Below are 11,850 nucleotides of genomic sequence, written 5' to 3'. Positions count from 1 at the left end.
AACCCACTTTTTGCTGTACAATCCAGCAACTCCGAGTAACTAGCACCTAGCTTTTAATTACAATACAACACACATGCTCTACAATCCAGAACCTATTCTTGATTACTATCCCACACCCCTTACTGTCATGGGGTGGTGGATGATGTGAGAGATCTACCCAGCTCCTTAAGGTGTTTGGTTATTATTATCCAGGAGATGATCAACCAAGGTGTTATTGTTCAGATCGAGTAAACATTACAATAAAATATTAAATTAATGGATAGAAAAATAGAGATCAGAGTAGAGAAAGAGAATAGAATAACACAGGCTTCAGTATGTAAAATAGAACAATTTAATCAATTTTATAAATAATAAAATCGAAAAAGGCATGTAAATGTTTTGCTTTCTCTCAGAACTAGCATTAAAAAATTATGCGATGTTCATTTAGCTGTTCTTTTACTGATAGAACAAATTTCATCATATGATCGAGTGACAGATCCAACTCAGATTGCCTATCACCTGGTGATTCTGGTCTTTCCCAAATCACTGCTTTCCATCTCTTTCCTTCTCTGTCTTTAGCCTCTTTGGGTCATCAACCCATTGGTTGCAGTCTGTGCTCTGTCCCTACTGTGCAATACAGGTGTGTGTAGAGCTATTTTCTTTTTATTTGAATGATATAAAGAACATTAAAAAAAGATCCTGCAGGAATCCTCAGGGATAGATATTTAATTAGTGATTTACTGGTACGGTGTTTGGGATTCAAAAGTACTATGATCATTTTTGTAAAAGTGTTATTGAACTTGTTCGTTGAATATTTTGACTATATGCTTGGTTTGGCAATTCCAATTGATCGCAATAAAATAAAGCACTTCACATATATATTCTTGACTTGCATAGTTTGTGTCCTTAATGAGAATTGTAATGTTTATATTATAATATTATGTGTATGAGAATTGTAATGTTTATATTATAATATTGTGTGTATGAGGATTGTAATGTTTATATTATAATATTGTGTGTATGAGAATTGTAATGTTTATATTATAATATTGTGTGTACGAGAATTGTAATGTTTATATTATAATATTGTGTGTACGAGAATTGTAATGTTTATATTATAATATTGTGTGTATGAGGATTGTAATGTTTATATTATAATATTGTGTGTACGAGAATTGTAATGTTTATATTATAATATTATGTGTACGAGAATTGTAATGTTTATATTATAATATTGTGTGTACGAGAATTGTAATGTTTATATTATAATATTATGTGTATGAGAATTGTAATGTTTATATTATAATATTGTGTGTATGAGGATTGTAATGTTTATATTATAATATTGTGTGTACGAGAATTGTAATGTTTATATTATAATATTGTGTGTACGAGAATTGTAATGTTTATATTATAATATTGTGTGTACGAGAATTGTAATGTTTATATTATAATATTATGTGTATGAGAATTGTAATGTTTATATTATAATATTGTGTGTACGAGAATTGTAATGTTTATATTATAATATTGTGTGTATGAGAATTGTAATGTTTATATTATAATATTGTGTGTATGAGAATTGTAATGTTTATATTATAATATTGTGTGTATGAGGATTGTAATGTTTATATTATAATATTGTGTGTATGAGAATTGTAATGTTTATATTATAATATTGTGTGTATGAGAATTGTAATGTTTATATTATAATATTATGTGTATGAGGATTGTAATGTTTATATTATAATATTATGTGTATGAGAATTGTAATGTTTATATTATAATATTGTGTGTACGAGAATTGTAATATTTATATTATAATATTGTGTGTATGAGAATTGTAATGTTTATATTATAATATTGTGTGTATGAGAATTGTAATGTTTATATTATAATATTATGTGTATGAGGATTGTAATGTTTATATTATAATATTGTGTGTATGAGGATTGTAATGTTTATATTATAATATTGTGTGTATGAGAATTGTAATGTTTATATTATAATATTATGTGTATGAGGATTGTAATGTTTATATTATAATATTGTGTGTATGAGGATTGTAATGTTTATATTATTATGTTGTGGGGGTGCGTGGCCTGGGTCCGACGTCCCGCTTGCCAAAGGAAAGTGAAGCGTCTCTCATAGCCTCTCCTTCCCAGGTGTAGTGATCGCCGCAGGACCACTGTCTTGCTCTGCGGGGCGGGAGGTTACTTGCATATGGCCTCTCCTACACTATTGTGTCCACAGCAGCACCTTCACGCGGTGCCCCTGTTTTAACAGAGCCTGCTGTGTGGCGCGACTGAGTACCCGGCGGTATAACTGGGTGGGCAGACTGGGCTCATTAGCCTTGGCAGGCAACCAGTCTAAGAGAAGGGAAACTCTGACCCCAAACCCGGGCAGATGAAGCTCGTTAGCCTTGTCAGGCAGTTCATCTAGGAGAAGGAAACTCTGATTCAAAACCAACCAAGTCCCATCCATTGGATTATGGCTCCACTGCCTTGTGGATATCTTCGGGAGAAGGAAAGGCTACGGGAGTAAACCCAGACAGAAAATCAGGAGTGGAGCCCCTAAGGCGGCTGGGGGTCGACTACGACCTCCTTCCGGCAGCTCCTGCATCCAAACTGGTGCCAAATGTCATGCTCAGCATTCCTTTGGACCCCACCAGCAAGGACGAGAGGGGGATCCTGACGTCTGGGCACCCCAGGATCTCCATACTCCACGCCCAGGCTTGCGCCCTGGAGAGGACACTCCAGTCTCGCTACTGAGTGAGGAAACAACACGGAAGCTGACAGTTTCGGGACTGTCACTCACGTATAGGCCTGCACAGCCACAGCAAACGATGCCAACGGAGACAGACAACACCCCAAGGGCGCTATTCGCATGGTCTTTCGAGACCGAGTCGCCAATGATGATGATTATTATGTTGTGTAAAATTACTGTAATGTCTATAAATAATATTGTGTGTACGAGGATAGTAATGTCTATAAATAATATTGTGTGTACGACTATTAAAATTGTCTTTGAAAATGTTCAGCTAAATCTGCTTAATTTTTTTCACAATCGAAAAATGTTTTTAAACTCTCCAGATTCTTTGCCAGCTAAACTTTTCCCAAGAGTGTCAAAATTTGTCTATTTCTGGAAGTACATCTATCTTTCATGCCCCTAAAATTATTGCCATGTGATGTTAGATTTGAACATGACAATTAGACCAGGGTGTAGAAATCAGTCATTTATGATGTCCCTGTATTATTCAATAAATAAAATATTTTATTTCTTTCAAACATGTATCAACTGCAATAAATGACTTGTAAATAATGATGACAAAAATATCAAAGAAAAAAATGTAATGCATTTTTAATTTTTTCAAGCTTTCTATAAAAATATAATATTTAAAGATGTAGTGAGTATTTAAAAGATTGTTTCATACTATAACAAAAATATGTTTCACCTTATATTTAGATATTTCTATCAAAAATTCTGTTCTGTTGTACCTCTCTAATAGTTTCATTTTCCTAACATTATACATAAGAAGTGCATTTTATAATAAGTAAGTTTTTGCATTGCCTTTGTCATCTCATAAATCACATGGTTTTCCTGCTAATAAGAAAGTAAATGAAACCAAACATCGGACCTGACTTGAACAGACAATACTCTCTCCGGGGCCACAAAATTTTTTGGACAATCCCATTGTGTTTTCTTTCATATGAAATGCTGTAGGTACTATTTAAATTTTATTTCATATAAAATTTCTCATTCACCACTTAGAACTGTCATTGTCAATAAAAGTTATTGACCCAATTGGTGACATTATAATCTCAGCACCTGCTGTCACTGTCAGTGAAAGGTGTTGATCTTATTATGACATCAGGATCTTAAAACGAGCATATCAGGGCATGAGAAACATTATTTGAGTATCAAGGATGTGAACGAAGTTAGGATGGTCAGCGTTAATATTCGAGAAAGATATCCAATAAAAATGCAGCAGCAATATATTGTTCGGTGTTTAAGATTGCTGCTTCAGTAGATTTGTGTCAATAATGGCACAAATACTTGAGTGTTCTCATCAGTGTTGTTTAACTGATTGTGTGCCCCTAAATTGTCTCAAGCGGCAACTAATCATACATTATATATTGTTGCATAATAAACTGTCCAAATGAAGCACATTAATATGTCTGTACTGTTAATACAGTAATATAAATATTCATAGTACCCAGCATCCAGTAAATTGATCTTACAGGGAGCATTCATTATGTCCAATGTGTTACATGTTTAGGCTTGAATAAACAGTAACACAGAAAGAGTGAAAACAACAAGCTTATTAAAATTTAATAAATAATTTATTTTCCTGGAAAATTTTGTAAAAATGAAAAAAAGAAGAACTTACGGTTTCAAGAATCAAATCCATAAATAATTTAAGAATAATCCACGAATTAAATTGAAAAGTCCTAATAATAAATGTTCTAATAATTTCAAGTTCGAATTTTGATGGAAAATCCAAGATAGATGACGATGACTTATGCTGTAGTCAGTACTGTGCTTATCTACAGTTCCTTGTAGAAATACAAATAATGGCACTCCAGTTTTGAAAAGCCAAATTAAATTTGTAAGCAATGTCTTTCCAGAATTTCTGTGTAAGCACTCCTCAAAATATTTCCAGGGAGAAAAGAAAGAATCCTTTTGAAATTCAACCGATCTGAAGAAAATTATAGCTCAAGATCTGGCTACAACAAAATAACTTGACATCAGTAAAAAAAAAAAAGCACAAAACAGAGAGATCTCTCTAAAACAAAGGTTATATTGTCCATCATTAGACACAGTTTTGCAATTCCCCCAAGTTGCGAAATCAGAAGGGGTGTCAAGTGATCGTGTTTATATCACATACACAGAATATGGCCTTGATTAGACCAAGGATTTTATTCCCAAAATAAAAATAAAAAAGTGTTTACTTCTTAGCCCACGTAGTCCCATCCTGACCTTGACAACAACCAATCATTTTAAAATAAAATAGAACATTGTTCATTAATTTTTAACCAAGGTTAGCATCCAGGCCAACACCTGGTGTTTATGAAAAGAATGATTCAGGTCAACCAATTTTCTGAAAAAATATCATCTCCAGTGAATAAATTTACATTACAATAGCATATAAGAAAAAAATATATAAAAAATTAAAACTGACAAACAAACAATTAAATTAAAATAAATATATATTAAATCAGATATATGTAACAAATGAAGCAACCTTTGTTTGCTATAAGGAAGAAATACATATTTCTAAAGCTTTTATTTAAAGTATTTGTGCATTGTTGTGCATAACAAAGTGATATGTTTATTGGGAAACACACCCAAGTGGCTTCATATATTCATGTATCCTACAATTCAAGTTGTATTTGTCTGCAGTCTTGCTTGAGAAATACATTAACCATGTTTTCAGTTATTCCTTTTTATTTGTATTCTTAACTTTCAGTATTCATCCAAGCCCATCATTTACATTTGGTAAGGAAAGAAGTCTCATATGTGCAACTTAACAAACAAGAGAACATATAAATTTGATCAATTTATTTGGATTTATTTCAGAAAAAATATTTTAGACTGGATTGTCAAAGAGGGACAATTTTATTCTCACATCCTTCTTACAAAGTGCACCATTCATATGTATTATTGCTAGTGTTTATTAAAATTGTTCAAACTTTAATATATATCCTGTTTTGTCATAGAAATCCCATGATCAAGTTGTCATGGAATTGTATAAATTCTTTTATTTATTAAATACATGTACTAGGGTTTCGTTTTTTGTGTACAATGATACCCAAGGGGTGATTTATGTATATTGTGTTGTATTTCAAAATAGTGAGTTTGGTTCATCCTGTGCCGCATGTGCGAAGTGCTTTCAATGGGAAGAACTGAATGCCTTCAGTGCACAGACAATATCTGTGTATAAATACCTCACCATATGTAAAACTCTTTACATTATGGATAGTCTTGTCAGTCAGCGGTCTACTTTTTAAGGACTTGCACATTTTCAGCTGTAGAGCTGTGTAGAGGTGTCTTGAGTGACCAGAGTGAGCCAAGCATTCAGAGTTATCGGAGTGATCGAGGTCGACATGATGCAAGCTGTAAAACCCACCACAGGAATTAACCATAGCAGTTGTGAAGCTGAACTGTAGTGGCTGTGGAGCTGAAATAAAGTGTGCTGATGACGGAGTGTATTTCCTTACATATAATCTTTTAACAATGGGCTAATTTTGGGGTTCATAAAACCCATTGTATCTTTCGGGACTGTAAAGATAATTTGTATATCTGTCCCTTTTTGTTTGCATAATTTCACTATCTGAGTGAATTTATTTTGCTACATGAGTAAAATTCTACATTGTTCACTAGAAGAGTAAACTATATCCATCTTTTCATTATGAAATTGTTGTGAACCATTCACCCCTTGACTTTGTATTTTGCAAAGTAATTTATTTGTATTTTTCATTATTAAGTCTGTGCATTCTTATGTTAATTAATCCAATATGTGGATTATATATACATGCACATATTCATAATTAATTGTTCATTCAAGTCATTCATGATTAAACATTGTATTTATATTATCGTCAAAAGTGTTCTGTTGTGAATCTGGAAATCCCACCCGGTTATCTTGCTACACAAGTCAAAGCTGGCCCTTGTTCTGAAGTAAACCTGTATGTTATCTGTGGCTTGATATAATATGGCTGTAAAGCAATGCGCTGTTATGAAACCTGTATGTTATCTGTGGCTTGAGATAATCTGGCTGTAAAGCAATGCACTGTTAGGAAACCTGAATGTTATCTGTGGCTTAAGATAATCTGGATGTAAAGCAATGCACTGTTAGGAAAAACATCCATAGAAATGTCAGTATATAATGTTAAATAAAATTGTTCATTGATGGTTTGATGCCTTTTATCTCTGATGAGTCACTCATAGAATGAGGATGATTTCCCAAATGTTCCCATTAGCAGCTTGGAAGAACTGTTGTATTAACTGTCATTAGCAAAACTATCATTCCTGTTGTTATTGTCAATGAATTGCAATGAAAGATTGTACAGAAGATAACCAATACAGTTACTGGATAAAATAGTCCATAGTTGCAAATACAAATTTCCAATGACTGCCACTGACACATGTTACACAACTAAGATCCAACAGATAACGACGATTTGATTTTAGGGACATGTTTTCCACATCAAAACCACAGTTGATGTTGCTGTTGTTATTCCTGAATAGAGGAACTCTGAAAAGGAGTGGTAGTTGTTGTGTTAAAGAGTCACTTCTGCTTTTTATATTGTTGATGACTTGTGAAGCGGCACACCAAGAATCAAAACTAGTTGGATGCCCATTCCAAAAGAACTTGAACATATTGGAGTTGATGTGCTCCCACCTTACGTGTTCTTAGATAATGCTTTCGATATTGTACATGTCGTCTTCTTTCATAGTCACTCATTGTGACTCCAGCAAAAATAAAATTCCTGTTAACACTTCTCCATTCGTATCTTCATATCATAGTTTTATTTTGCGAACGCGAATCTGATCTCTTGTATCTGATATTATTTTCTTCAATGATGCCTCAAACATTTAGATGTTCGCATTGCATGCAGGCCTGTACACTATCACACAAGAAGAGTAATTTACTGGAATGATTTTTGTTGTGTTTCATTGGCATTCCTTTGATGGTCATCTCTTTTTCAAGTTGTCCAAGCAGCAGTATATGTCTGTCTTTCACAAAATACTCCAGCTCCAAATGTATATATGCTGTAAGCATAACATGTGTAACCTATGTTATACCTTGTATTTTTACAGATAGAAAATTATTTTCATAAATTACAAACACGCTAGGAACAATATACAACTTTGTTTCTTGGCATCCTTGCTAATATCTGCAGAAGGCCATTGTACTCTATCTTTATTGTTTTGAATCTCAAAAAGAAAATTTCACTTTTCTCTGAAAATGTTTAGCTTTGTGCAATAAAACAAATCAATATCACCTTAAAATTGAAACAAAAGATATTAAAAATGGCCTTTATAAATCTAAATTTGAAAACAATGACTAATATTTAAAAATTAAAACTGAAAAATTATGAAAACTGAAATGTGAACGACATTTACAAAAGAAACTTTAGGAACCATTAATTTACAAATGTTACTAGTAATGAAGAAATATGTAATTTGATAACTATTTGAAAAAGAATTCAATATGAAAAATTGAAAAGGAAATTTAAAAAATCAGTCTGGAAATAAGATATCAAGATGAAGCAAATTTAAAATGAAGTGTTTATTTGTAATACAGGTTACTAGCCCATGATACATATCCATACATCATGCAGTACAAAAATATGTTAATAGTACGTAACGAAAGAACATCTGTTAGAAGTGATATGCATGAAAGTGATCATTATTGCATTTTTCGGATTGTTTGGTATTGTAGGCTTTAACGCCATTTTTCAGCACATGACAGGCTATGCATGGCGGCCAGTATTAATGGTGGAAAAAGAACCCGGGAAAACCCTGGAAAGAACAACCGACCCACGAGAAGCTACTGGCAAGCTTTCTCACATACCCACATTAGCTGAATCCGAGACTCAAACCCACGCAGACAGAGGTGAGATGGCAGTCGTCTGTAAAGGAGAGTATTTTAGACCACTCTGCCACTCAGGGCTCCTTTCTGGATTGGAAAAGATACAAGTATATATTACACAGTACCAGTAATCACACACACGAATTTAAGGGGAACTCTAGAACCTGCATGGAGCAAAGTTTTGATATTGATCTAGAATCTTGTGTATCAAGAGTCACTGATAAAATGGTTTCTCTATTCTTTAAGGCTTTTATAGTAAATATTGCTAAATTAGTCTTCAGAATTTTACTAGTATCATTATGTATAAAAGACCCTAAATGCTTAAAAAGTTGGATTTTTATATAAAAAGGTGGATAAATATTTTCTTTGTATTTCTCCATATGGCAGATAAGCAGTAATAAAATGGAATTCATTTTTGATGTTAAGGTTACAAATTAGACATACTTCTTCCTCATAGCAAATGCTTTCATATCTTCCCTATTACCTCTGATTGGCAAGTTCCGCTCTCTAAGCATAGTTATTATATAACAAAAATCGCTATCACCCAACAATTACAGGTATCGTTGACAAGTGAATTCTACTTCCAATAACTTTAAAACGCATTCTTTCCATCAATTTAATCTCATCTTGCAACTTTTGTCGAACAATATCTTCACAACTCTGGCTGAATAAGCTAAGAAATATGCATAGAGTACACAAAACAAAACCAAATCCAAATGTAAAAAGCTTTATAACATCTGTCTTCTGGCATTTTTAGTAAACATAACCAATATTTCAAAATATGTTTATATCTTATTCACTGCATACTAATTCTTTGTAATTCATTATATACGAATAAATTTGGAGTAGACTTGGATGTACCAAGAATATATTTACAAAATGACAAATGAGCTTTTTCACATCAGACACACGAAGCAATCCAGTTACGGGTAATCTGCTAAATATTTAAAAACTTTGCTTCAAAATATGCATAGCCTTCAGGGCCTGCAAGGACAGAGTTTTCTGACACATATAGCATATAGCATAAGAGTTTTCTGACACATATAGCATATAGCATAAGAGTTTTCTGACACATATAGCATAAGTTTCTTGAAGAAAATATGCATCCTAAATACTTACAATATGTTTCAAACTTTACCTCTATATCATTATAAATTGCCCTAATGATTCTTAACATTTTTTCACTAATATTTTCATTAACTAGCTTTTGGTATTAGAGTAAGCATTTCTATCCTATCAAAGGCTTTTTCATAGTCGATGAATATTGATCTACACCAACGTTTTCTTAAATATTTACAAATTAATGTATATGATATAAATATATTATCTGCTGTAGAATATCCTGCTCTAACTCCTGCTTGCACTTTGCCCAGTAATTTGATTTCTTCCACCCATTTATTTATCCTATTGTTTAAATTTGATTCAAATTCTTTGCTTATTAGACTATTGCCTCAGTAATTGGAGGATTCATTTGCATCCACTTTCTTCAAGATTGGTACGATGACAGCCATTGACCAATATTCTAGATAATACCCAACATCAAATAGTTTATTGAATATTATTGTTAATACTGGTTCTATTACATTGCCAATGCATGTATGAAGTCACTGGATAAAGTACCTATTCCCCCTGCTTTGTCATGTTTCAGTTTACTTAATGTTAGGCGTACTTCCTCTTCAATAATTGTTCTATCTAAAGTCTCATGAATGTGTTCATTTTCCTGTGTCTGGTCACCAGAACTGGAAACATTAAACAATACATAAAAAATATTATACCAAGTTGCAGACATGATATGCTTTGCATACCAGTACTTGGGTTCTTTACAAGGTGCCAGAAAAGTTGTATAATTTTAGAGTATAGTGCAGATAAAAGGCCACTTTGTTTCAATTCATATTGCATTTGCTTGCTTCTTGTAAGAGATTTATACATATTTCTTTAAAATTTATTATCTTCAAGTGACTCAAATGTGCCTTTTGATCTGAACTGTCTTTAATATAAATTAAGGCTTTGCTTTTGGCAGTTGTGCAATATGTGTCAAACCATGACTGACATTTAGTAATTCTTATTTGCTAGGTTTTGCTTTCTATTGATTGTCGTCATGTTGCTTGCTGCATCATGATAAATATCAGTAATTGTTTTGATGCATTCATTAAGTTTGTTATTGTTGATATCATTAAAATGTATATATATTTTGAGATAATAGAGCTTTGCAATTTAGGATAAAAGATAAACCTCTTTGTTCCATTTATTTTTATGCATTTGGTTACCCCCAGAGACACTTAAAAGACTTTTGCTCTAGTTTGCCCATGTATACAAAGGAAAATACAATGGGCATATGTATGATTCCAATCTATCATCTAAGTCAGATGATGATATATTTTTAAAAACAAATATGTCAGTTAAAACATAATCTGTTGCTGAGGTCGAGTTGCCATGGATGTATGTAACTTTTCCTATCCCTTTATCTGATCCACATCTACCATTGGCAATTCTCAATTCAGTAATGTGTCATAGCTGTAGAAGATTTTCTCCATAGTGACTAATCTCCCTTACATCTTGATTAGCCCAATCATACATTTCGTCTTCTGTATAATTAAATTCTTGAAGTAGGCCAATAATACTATCATATGTGATAAAATCTGGCTATGTACCAGTATATATTTAAACTGAAGATTAACATAGAAAAGTTTTAAAAACCACATTTTAAAAAGTGAATCAAATGAAATATGGGTCTGAAACACTGACATTGAAAATTTAAATTATTGAGAATTAATATTTAAAAGATGGAAAATTCTAATTGTCAAGTCAAATTTGAAGATGAAAATAGAAAATAGAAAAATAATGAAAAATAGACATGCAAATAAAGAGAATAGAAAATTGAAACTGAAAACTGTAAGCAAAGTCGAAAAATAAATTTGAAACTTTAAACTATAAAAATGAAAACCTGAAAACTGAGTGTCAAAATGAAAATTGGAAATGACAAATTGACAATGAACTTGTAATAAAATGTAATTTTACAGAACCTAAATTGAAAATCAGAACTGATAAAATGATTTAAAAACTGAAATAAAAATAAAACATGCAAACAGTAATATAAAAAATTAAAAATCAACATAAATTTAACACTATAATTGAAGAGACAATTTGAAAATGAAGAGGGATAAAAATTAAAGTTCAAGAATTTAATTCCAAAAAGTGTATTGAAAAAGAAAAGTTGAAAACGAAAAGGTAAGAAGTAAATTTGAGAGTAAAGTTTAAAAACAAATGGAAAA

The sequence above is a fragment of the Sinohyriopsis cumingii genome, chromosome 5, assembly GCF_028554795.1.
Source record: "Sinohyriopsis cumingii isolate HCF-2022 chromosome 5, ASM2855479v2, whole genome shotgun sequence".
In the NCBI taxonomy this organism is placed as follows: domain Eukaryota; kingdom Metazoa; phylum Mollusca; class Bivalvia; order Unionida; family Unionidae; genus Sinohyriopsis; species Sinohyriopsis cumingii.
This window is presented reverse-complemented; position numbering follows the sequence as displayed.